Source organism: Emys orbicularis, chromosome 22 (assembly GCF_028017835.1).
Source record: "Emys orbicularis isolate rEmyOrb1 chromosome 22, rEmyOrb1.hap1, whole genome shotgun sequence".
Classification (NCBI taxonomy): Eukaryota; Metazoa; Chordata; order Testudines; family Emydidae; genus Emys; species Emys orbicularis.
This window is the reverse complement of record NC_088704.1, coordinates 16,897,333-16,908,223: the sequence shown is the minus strand read 5'-3', so window position 1 is coordinate 16,908,223 and position 10,891 is coordinate 16,897,333.

Genomic DNA, 10,891 nt, shown 5'->3' with positions numbered 1-10,891 from the left:
AAAAAAAAGGGAAAAAGATTTGCATTATACTTCCAAATCCCCCTCCCCACTGTTTGAAGTTCTCCTGCACCGTCAGTGCACCTCTTTCAGGATCTGCTCTCCGAAGAGGTTAGCGATGCTCAGGCGAGAGCTAGAAGCCTTTCAACGTGGTTTGCTCCATGATGTTTCCTTTCTGAGGCTGACTCATGCCGCCGCAGGTTTGGAGGGGGGCTCGTGCTGGTGCGTTTCCAAGGTGCAATGTCCCTTTTTCTTCGGCTTTTCGTTAGTTATTTTTTGCGGTCAATGAAGTTCTAGAAATACACAAACGATTCGTTCTTCCTGTTGGTCTACAGCGAAACCTGCCTTAAGCAAAGGCCCCCTAGGAAGCTGCAAAACCAACCAATGGGATTTTAGCATTTTAAGAGGGTTGATCCTGCTCCATCTCACACCAGTTTTATGTTGGTGTCACTCCATTGACTTCACTGCTGTCACTCCGTATTTACACCACCATGAGAGGAGAACTGGAGCCAGGGCCTTCGATGGGGTTGCTCCGGGGGCGAGAGAGGAGAATAAAACTCACTGAGATAAGTGGAGTTGTTTACACCGGTGTACGGCAGATGTAAGGGGAAAAATCAGGCCCACCATTTGCTATATAAATGTTAAGTCATTCACCACCCCCCTGGGAGGAAGTGAAGTATCACCCCATGTTACAGAAGGGGAAACTGAGGCACAGAGAAGGGCTGTGCCAGTGAGTCGGTGGGAGTAGGCCCTGGAGACTCCCCTCTCCTAGCCCCAAGCCCTCGAGCAGTTGCCTCGCTCTTTGCATTAGTTCTCTGAAGGTCATGCACCGTTTGGGAATACTTCAGGGGGCTGTTAGTGGAGGTGAATAGATTTGAAGCTAAACCCCAGCTCCAAGCCCCCCACTGCCGGTTCTTGTATCTGTAATGGGTTCAACCAGAGCCTCGGATCACAGCCTGCACCAGGAGGTGGGGAACTTAGCATCTGATCGGACTCAGGCCCAGCTTTAGGCTTAAGTGCAGGTTTCAGTGTAGCGATTGAGGGTTATAAAAACGCATTCACGTCCAGAGAATGCCCTTAACATGCTGGCAGTGCTGCCTGAGCGAAGGTTATGTGACAGTAGCCCCTGTGCATCAATACATTTCCTGCAGGGGACACAGGGAGCACTGTAGCAAACTCAGTCAGTTGGGCACGGATGGTTCCACTGATTTTTCAATGGGACTATTCACAGAACAAGCTTCTAACTCAGTGTGAGTAAGGGGCGAGGGGCCGGCACCAAGAACTGAAGGGTGAAGCCTCGTTTCTACTGAGGTCCTATTGTATTACTTAGTGGGCTTGAGTTTAAAGGGCAGGGGGAAAAACATGTAGGAAAAATGAATGTCCCTTCTATGAATTCTTGGATTCTGTATGAACCTGCGTAGGTTTCGATTGCAATGTCTGGGTGTGTGGGGGGGAACCCAACACCCCCCCCCCCAAAAAACAACAACCCTTTGTCTTATTTTTAATTGGCTTCCTCTGTCTGGGACCGGTTTAATTTAGAAAACAAAACGCAGACCCATGTTCTCTATAGCTTAGATAGTTCATAGCACATCTGGCCTTTTAGTCACACCTGGTTGGAAAATACGTGGCCAGCTGATCCACCTCGGTGCTTTGTTCCGCTGCTTGCGCGTTTGTCATTCAAGGCTTCCTGGCTGTAGGTACTTGGAAACGGGTGGTTGGGAGCAGCTCCTTTCCAAGGCAAAGGGCGGTACAGCCGGGCTGGGTGAAATGAGCCTTGTGAATTGGGCCTTATGGGCTAAATCCTCCGCTGCTGTAAACTGGCATTGACTTCAATGAGCTCTACGGATTGACTGCAGCTCAGGCGCTGGCCCCTTGCCGGCAGTGGAGACTGGCTACCACGCTGTCTTGGATGGTTTAGACACAACAAATCCTGCATCTGGACAGAGGGTTAGACCAGCTGACCCTGGCGGGACTTTCTAACCCTGTGATTCCATGATGCCAATTTACACAACCCGAGGATCTGCCTTTCATTTTTTGTAATACAGAGAACAGCCCCGTGGAAAGAAATGAGCTTTAACTCCGCCTTCGACATGGTGCCCGCCACAGCAGCGAGCGGAAAAACGGTGAGCCCAGGCCAGGCTGCATTAGAACGGTAGCGCTGCTCTGCACATTGATTTGCGTTGCTGTTTACTCGAGACGCAACTTCAAGTGCCCAGGGATGGCTCATGCTGCTCCAGCCATGGGAGAGTTTCAGGACAGGCCCTGCCTCTCGCGCAGAGGAAGTGAAATCCTCCACCACGCACGGGCCCATTTTCCTTCTGGCCTCTCTTCCATACACAGACTAGTTTAGTTCCCCCCTCCGTGAGCAATGGCAGGCCGGGGGAGTGAGGCCCAAACCCGGCTAAGCCCCACGCCGTGGAAAAGAGCACATCCTCATAGCACAGGGTCTGACCGCCCCCAGGCCACTGCAGGCAGTGGCAATACGCAGTGAATTTAATGCACTTTGCTACAAGGCATATTCAGCCAAAAGCAGCTGGACCATAGGCACCTCTATGCAAAAAGGCCGGTGCACCCAGCACAGTGAATTCATCCCCTCCAGGGCCATTCTTATGTATGTTACACCCGCATGACTTTGTTGGCCTGATTCTCTTCTCCCGGTGGTTTCACAGGGGTGGGCGGTTCCATGAACGTCACTAGAGCTGATCCAGATTTAGCCCAGTGTATCAGAGGTCGGAATAGGGCCCACTCCCAGGAGGGGAAAACGTGTGCAATAGCTGGGCAATTGGTGAATACTGCGCCCTAATGGTGACATTCACGCCTGCAGAGCGGCAGCACCCAGCCTAGCCTCCGGGTTTACAGGCCGTGCCGGACTTTTTCCGCCTAGGAAGCGCTCACAGGCAGTTACAGAGAAGCATTAGGTAAAAGAGTGCTGGTTCTTTGGTGGGTTTTTTGTTTTTAAGAGCCCCCCAGTATCACCCCCATGAGCGTTAACGGGGTGGAAATTCCAAAGCGTTTTGATGGCGCAGGCTCGAGGCCCACCCCATCACCAGCGCTGGGCTTCCCTGGCCTTGGCTGCCGAGGGCTGCGTGTGCGGGCAAGCGTTCCGTTGTCCAGTTGAGCCCGTTACTGTTGCTTGCAGCTCAGCTGTTTGTGACGTCTCCTGTCCCGGCGTCCCCTTCCCCGTGCACGTGTCTGTTTTGCTTCTGCTGGATGTTTGTGTGGGGTGTTTGCCCCCTGTTTAATTGTCTGACGTGTAATAATAGTGGCTTGTTCGTTGTGCTCTTGCCTCTGATCCAGTCTAAAAACCACAAGGGTTCAGACAGCGAGAAGTGGGGGGGCCTAGGTAGTAAGGACTAGCTGCAAAGCAGGGCTGAGGGTGGGTGAAGAGCAGCTGGGCCCTTGGGAACAGGGGAGGCCTGGGCACCAAGCTTAGTGTAGCCTGTGATGGCAGCGACAGAGGGACGGGGGCCTGGGTCGCGCTGCATGCGGCTTAGTGCTCAGGAAGCAGCTGCTTTGGAGAAGGTTTCAGCAGAAGGGGAATTTTCTGCAGCCTCAGGAGGGGCTATTTTTAGAGCAGACAGAGCTTAAAACTGTCTCTCTGCATTTGATCTCAAGAGCAGGGACTGGAACTAACGGTTTCCCCTGTAATTTCAGACCATGAGGCCCTGGGATTCTGCCACTTTCAATAAAGAACAGAGGCCTGCTGCTGTAAGGGCTGTGTAGCAAAGGAGACAGGCATGCTGACGTCCCCCCAAGCCTGCCAGCAGCCCCTCTTTAAAGTCAAGCCTTCTGTGCCCAGCTCTACGGACCAATCCCCAGCTCCTCAATGAAATCCCTGCAGATCACGGTAGTTCGACTCAATCCTGCCCAGCCCTAGTTCTGGGCTTTGCTTTTCTTACTTCTTTCTTTAGGCTTAAGAGGAGACCCAAAGGCAGGTCTTTGTTCCTGACAAGCCAATCGGCTCCTTTTGTTTAGTTCCCCCTCCGACCTCATCATCACTCTCCCTGACGTCAGGTTTGGTGTCTGCTGAGCGTGGAGGCTTACAGGTTAGGAAGAAGTGGCAAGCAATGGGTTTAATGGTATGGAGGTCAATGGAGCTGCGCCAGGGCGATGGGGTGGCTCACTGGTTAGAGCACTCAGGAGAGCGAGGTTTTATTTTCAGCTCTGCCACAGTCCTGCTGGGTGACCTCGGGCAAATCACGTCACTGCCCCGTGCCTCAGTTTCCCCATCTGTGAAATGGGGGTGATGATACTGACCTTTATAAAGTGCTTTGAGCTCTACTGCGGCATAGCACTAGGGGAATTAGATATAATATTAGGGAGGGTTTTGACACCTTAGTTCTACGCACAAGTCTTCGCTACAGAAGGAAAAGAAATGCCTAAAGTATCTGCTAAGAAACCAAAAGGGGGATTCGGGTCTGGGCTGAGCACCAGCACAAGACCCGTAGCTCATGGGCATCACCGTTTTCCCAGTCGCACTGGCCCTCCGGGGGGGGGGGGGGGAAGGGTGTGATCTCATTCCCTTACAATAGAATAGTAGGGGGCCAGTCCAGCTGAGATCAGAGCCCCATTGTGTCAGGTGCTGTACAAACACTTAGTAAGCGATGGTTCTCCCCCCAAAGGGCTCATAGCCCAGATGGACAAATGGTGGCAAAAGAGAGGCAGAGGGAAGTGACTTGCCCCAGCAGCTCAAGGGCAGAGCTGGGATATTGAGCCTAGTTGAGTACTCTATCCACTAGGCAACGCTGCCTCTGCATTAGCTGATTTTTTGGGGGGGGGGGTGTTGGGGAGGCTTTCAGGATGGGAGCTTGACGAGGGTGGGAGTCAGGAGCATTCTGGAACAGCTGCTTTAAAACCTTGTGTACACTGGGGAAATTATGCAACTATTTCATAGACATGTAGGGCTGGAAGCGCCCGAGAGCAGACATCCAGTCCAGCCTCCCACGCTCAGGCAGCTCAACTAAACCTAGAGCCTCCGACATGTTTGTCTAATTACAATGATGGGGCTTCCACACCCGCCTTTGCAGAGCTTAATTGCCGTTATCGTTCGAAAGCTTTTCCTGCTATCTGACCTCAATCGCACTTGCTGCAGATTCCGTCCATTATGTCTTGTCCTACGTTCAGTGGACATGAGCTCAAAGGTGCATAGTCCTCCTTAGGACAGCCCTTAACATATTTGAAGACCATTATCAGGTCCCTCCTCAGTCCTCTTTTCCCGGACAAAGCATGCCCCAGTTGTTTAACCTTTCCTCCTAAGTCAGGTTTTCTAACCCTTTTGTTGATCTCCTCTGCACCCGCTTCAATTTGTCCACCTCTTTCTTAAAGCCTGGCACCCAAAACTAGACCGTCTGAAACCAGCTGAGGCCTCAGCAGTACCCCATAGATCTGCTGTGTCTTACACACAACACTCCTGTTCATACATGCTAGTGCCAGTGGAAGCCTGAGGCTATGTCTACGCTGCAAAAACAAAGGTGTGTTCTAACTTAGGTTAAAATTACAGTGAAGACACAGCCACTGGGGTGAGCAGCTTGAGTTACACTGGAGGTGGCAAACCAGCGTTAAAAGCCAACTTGCCGTGTCTTCACTGCTATTTTAACCCCGAGTTAAGAGCACTTTTTTGCAGTGTAGACATCCCCTCAGTGCAGCTGGGTAAGCTCTCAGCTAACCCTGCTTACAGCGGCTCTCATTAACCTGGGATGTCAAAGACCAGTGGCCGCCTGTCACAGCTTAAGTCTCACTGAAAGTCAATGGGACTTAGGCACTTTTGAAAATTGTGCACATTCAGGACAGGTCTTGATGCTGCAGCCCCCGCTGTTCTGAGGCAGGGCTCTGAGATGTAGGCGAGCTATTGGAAAACACTGGGGCTGCAAAGCGTGCATGCATGTGGTGGCGTTTTTGTGTTTCAATACCTAGGGCAGGAGCAGGGAGTGCAAAAAAGGTCGGGCAGTTGGACTTTTAATAGGCGCTGTGATTCTGAGCTGTCAGTTCACTGCGGTCTGGTGGAGCTTTCATGGTAAGATTCCAGTCGTGTTGATGTGTCTGTCTGTGGGTAAAAGCGTGTGTTAATCTCTGCCTGGGCTGGTGTGTGAATATGCACTCCCATTTGTATCCCATGCTATTTTTTCCATACTACCCTCTAGTCTATGGCCATATTTATTTTTAACTGTGGTCGCTCATTTTGTTCCCTTCTTCAAGCAGAGCACTGTGATTTTATGCTAAGGAATGATGCAGGCACCGTGAGTGATTAGTGTCACCCCAAAGGCCTCAATCCTGTGAGGTGCTGAGTACCCTTCATTCACAATGACTGAGCAGCAAAGTCTCTTATAGGATCAAGGCGGTTGTAATAATGCTCCACTATGGGGACACTGTAGCAAAACTTGAAGTAATACTTCCCCCAATTTTTAGTCCCTCTCTACCTGTTTTCTACACTCAAAAACAATTTTGCACACATCAAATAGAGAAGTAGGCTCAGCATACGTTGGTATTTCCCGAGAGACAGAGAGAGATTACACTCTTACGGATTTAATCCTGGAATAATCTCTCTTGCGATCTGAAAAGCAATAATGGCTAATTTTCTTTTTAATGCGCTTGCATAAATGAATGTCATCTGCATTTTGTATTCTCCTGGAAGTTGGGCTCGGAGCTGCGCTGTTTCTGTGCTAAGTGAAGGGGCGGGTGAGCAGCTCCTACTGAAAGCTTCAGCAAGCTTTATGGGGCAGGGCAGGGGGAGCACACTGTGATTTTTTTGGGAGGTGGGGTGGGGGGGGAAGTCAACGAGTGAATGTATTTCAGCCAAGCCTTCCCTTTCGATAATGTTTGTATAATAGGTGATCGATTTAGCCGCCTGAAACCAAGCCCGTCCTTTGCTGTTTGTCAGTAAAATAGTTTTTTGCATGTTTTGCATCTGACTGGTTCTTTCCAAACTTTTGCAGAGCGGGAATCTTTTTAAAAGGAAGCAGCTTATTCCAAACACAGGGCGGCGGCTTCTCGTCAATATCACTCCCCTGCCCACAGGGGTGGGTAGGGGATATTGACAAGGTGGCGCTGAGCTATCACAGTGGTGGTGGGCATCAGTACAAAACCCCTCAGTGCCTCTGCTATGTCTTTCTCCAGCATTATCTGTCAAGGGGTAGAGACTAAACCTCTTCCATTGTTCAATATGCTAACAGAATCCTCTGCTAATACTCATGCTCTGGCCTTAGAGTGAGTGTCTAATTATATACATATATTACCACACACCCACAAAGCAATGGCGTCCTCCTTGCTGGCAGAGGATTTATAATGGTTTCCATAAAACCATTCAATTTCACGCACTCAGCTATGATCAGTCAGCCCCATCCTAGCGATCAGGGTCAGTTAGAAATGAACACTAGCTAGATTCACCATTGTTATAGATCTCCAGAGACCACTCTACAGACCAGCTCTCTTTGAGGGCCGGAGGTTTAAGCACAGGACTAAGAAATAGGATGTTATAAGGTCTAGTCTACCTCCGGGGGGCACTCCTTGATGGAGCTGCTGGGGCTAAGATTTTGAAAGGAAGTTTGGAGTGCAAGTGGCACTGAAAATTGCAGCCTCTCTGCCTCCGCTTCCCCCTCTGACAAATAGGTCTGATTCTCCTCTCACTTATTCCAGTGTAAATTGATTAGGGTTACTCTTGAGTTACCTGGGTGTGTGAGCAGAACCAGGCCCTCATTTGGATTAGGGTTACCATATTGCAACTATCAAAAAAGAGGACGGGAGGAGCCCTGCCCTAGCCCCGCCCCAGTCCTGCCCTAGCCCCTTCCACTCCCTCCCACTTCCCGCCCCCCTCAGAACCCCCAACCCTCCCCCCCCACTCCTTGTCCCCTGACTGCCCCCTCCTGGGACCCCTGCCCCTAACTGCCCCCCAGGACTCCACCCCCTACCTAAGCCTCCCTGCCTCTTGTCCCCTGACTGCCCCCTCCTGAGACCCTCCCCCCATCCTAACTGGCCCGCTAGAACCCTACCTGTACCCTGACTGCCCCAACCCTTATCCACACCCCCACCCCCAGACAGACCCCTGGGACTCCCACGCCCCCTGACAGCCTGCCCCATCTAAACCCCTCTGCTCCCTGTCCCCTGACTGCCCCCTCCTGGGACGCCTGCTCCTAACTGCCCTCCAGAACCCCACCCCCTACCTAAGCCTCCCTGGTCCTTGTCCCCTAACTGCCCCCTCCTGAGACCCCCCCCACCCTAACTGCCCCCCTAGGACCCTACCCCCTACCTGTACCCTGACTGCCCAAAACCTTACACCCCCAACCCCCAGACAGCCCTCCCCAAACTCCCGACCCCCCCCCCCCCCCGCTCCCTGTCTCTTGCCTGCCCCCTCCAGAACCTCCCTGCCCCTTCGCCGACCCCCTGGCCCCCTTACCGTGCCGCTCAGAACAGAGTGCTGCGGAGCGGCGCGCTGGGCAGCAGGAGCAGGGGGAGGAGCTCCAGACTGCCGGAGGCCCGAGGCGAACGGCCAGCCCGCGATCTGCGAATGCAGGGGGAGGGAGAGAAAGGAGGGGAGTGGGCTCAAGCTGCAGGGGAGAGGAGGGGGAAGCGGAGGAGGGGCTCTGGCTGCCGGAGCCCCGTGCGAGTGGCACGATCCGGCCGGCTGCCCTGTCAGCCGCACGCACTCTGCATGGGGCGGGGGGGGGGGGGGGGATCCGGACATTTACAAATTCCCCCTGGATGCTATTTTTAACTCAAAAAAGCCGGACCTGTCCGGCAGAATCCGGACGAATGGTAACCCTAATTTGGCTTCATTAACCCATGCTTATTAAGTGCTTTGACCATGAGATGGACTAGGTGTTACTCCCCTCCTGCCTTGGAGATTTTCTCCTGTACCTGGCTTTGCTTGGAACAACTTGGAGCATGCAAGTCACATTGAACAATTCTTCCGGGTCTTTTCCCCCAGGGAGGAGATGTTGGGGCATGATTGGTTATACATGCTTCAGCAGGCAGCTCGGGGGCACAGACTCCTCTGGCTCAGATGAGACCAAATGTGAAATCAAAGAGTGGGGGAAAAAAACAACCTATGCAGCGAAGAAATTCAGAGCCTCTAGGTCCAGTAGAAACATGGGGGGAAAACCACACACACGCAGCAGAATGAAGGCTGGTTTTGCTGGCACTGAAATTGACTAATAGCAGCTGGCACCTTCAGTAAAGGTCACATTGGAGGCTAGGAAGAAGCCAAGAATCTGGGAAGATTTTTTCCAGCTAGTTCTTCATCGAGGAGAGGTGCATTGAAAGAGGTACAAGGGCTGGAGGGCTAAGTGGGCGTTGGCACCCGTTGCAGCATGTAATATTAGCCTGTAAGCCCCCCACCCTCCCATGATGGAAGGGGACCATTTCGCTTCATGGAGACACTGCATCGTCTGAGCCCATCACCAGCTCTTTAGGAGACAATGCTTCTGGTTATAGGTATGCAGTATTAAAGACCAGGGAATTATGGGGAAGGAGGGAGAAAATGAGCACACGTCCCTTTGCCCCTGCAAAGGCCCATGGTTGCGGGCAGATGGCCATATGTACGCACAGCTGTGTGCAAAAATCATGATTCAGGCCCTCCCACCCAGCACAGCTGCCCCTGAGCTCCGATCAACATGCTGTGCTGAGGAAAGTTTGGGATGTTCCTCCCGCAAACCCCCTTTGCCCGTGGGGTTGGCAGGCCTGGAAGTGCAAGGCCCTGTGCAGCGTTACGTTGGGCACATGCACCTTTGGGGGGAGGCAGGTACAGGGGGGCTGCACTGAAAACAAATAAAGACGTGCCAGGGCTAACCTCCTAGCAGCACTGCTCAGAGCCCTGGGATTCTGCAGCAGCACTATTGCAGGGCTCCAACTGCAAGAGGAATATCAACCGCTAAAGGGAATCTACCACATGGCCGATAGTAGCAAGCAGAATGCACATTCTGCAAGGAATCCGTGTTTAACCCGGGCTGTTTCACTGCTCTGGAGCATGGGGATAGTTCGCTCTCTCTGTATGCTGTACAGAGCCCTTGAACCTCCGCTGTTGGCTCTGATCTCTTGGACTCCCTTGTTAGCAAGCTGCCATGGAGCAAGACATGCTGCAAGTAGCAGAGATGCCCATTTCCGTATGGATCTGGGCTGTGCCACGAACGATCACAGAGGTTAATTGGACATTTATATGGACAACGAGCATCTCCAGTGACGGGAAATAAGGATTAAGACTAGAGCTTTGGAAGGTTTATAAACTCTACAGCATGAGCTGACCTCCAACAGATGGGGATGGGGAGAAATCTTTCCCGAGGGGCTGGTTATTCCATGACAGCCTTCTGCAGTGTTTCTTACCCCTCTTTCAGAAGCAGCTGGACCTGAGCATTGTCACGGACAGGACATTCCCCTCCCCCCCCCGCTGCTGTTAACGAGCAGGAAGTGAATTGTTATTCGTAGGGCGCTAGCACCTATGAGGCCCAGGCCCCGTTGTGCTAGGAGCTGTACAACTGGGCTGGTTTCTAATACCTAGGCACAGCAACGTGAGAGTCAAGACCAAGGCTGGTTGATGCTTTGCAGATGGGTGTCCCGAGAGAGGAGGGAACCCTGCCTCCAGCTAACAAGCGGCAGACCTACATGCCTATTGAAATCAAGGCAAGCGGCGTGCAGAGAGCTGCCCAATCAATAAACAAGCCCTTGGACATGGTTTTGCTATGAGACGGCCAAGACAGCACCATGAGGAATGTCTAGTGCATGAGCAGCCCCTCCTCGCCGTCCAGCTGCAAAGGATGGAACAGAGCGGAGATGCTGTAGCAGAAGGTGCTGGATGCTCCACTCTTGCCCCGTCCTAAGGGCCTGGAAGAGACGTGGTCTTTGGCCTCACAAGCCCATGCTGGCTCCGCGCTAGGGGTCACAGCCACCGCCTGCTTTGCTGCTCCCT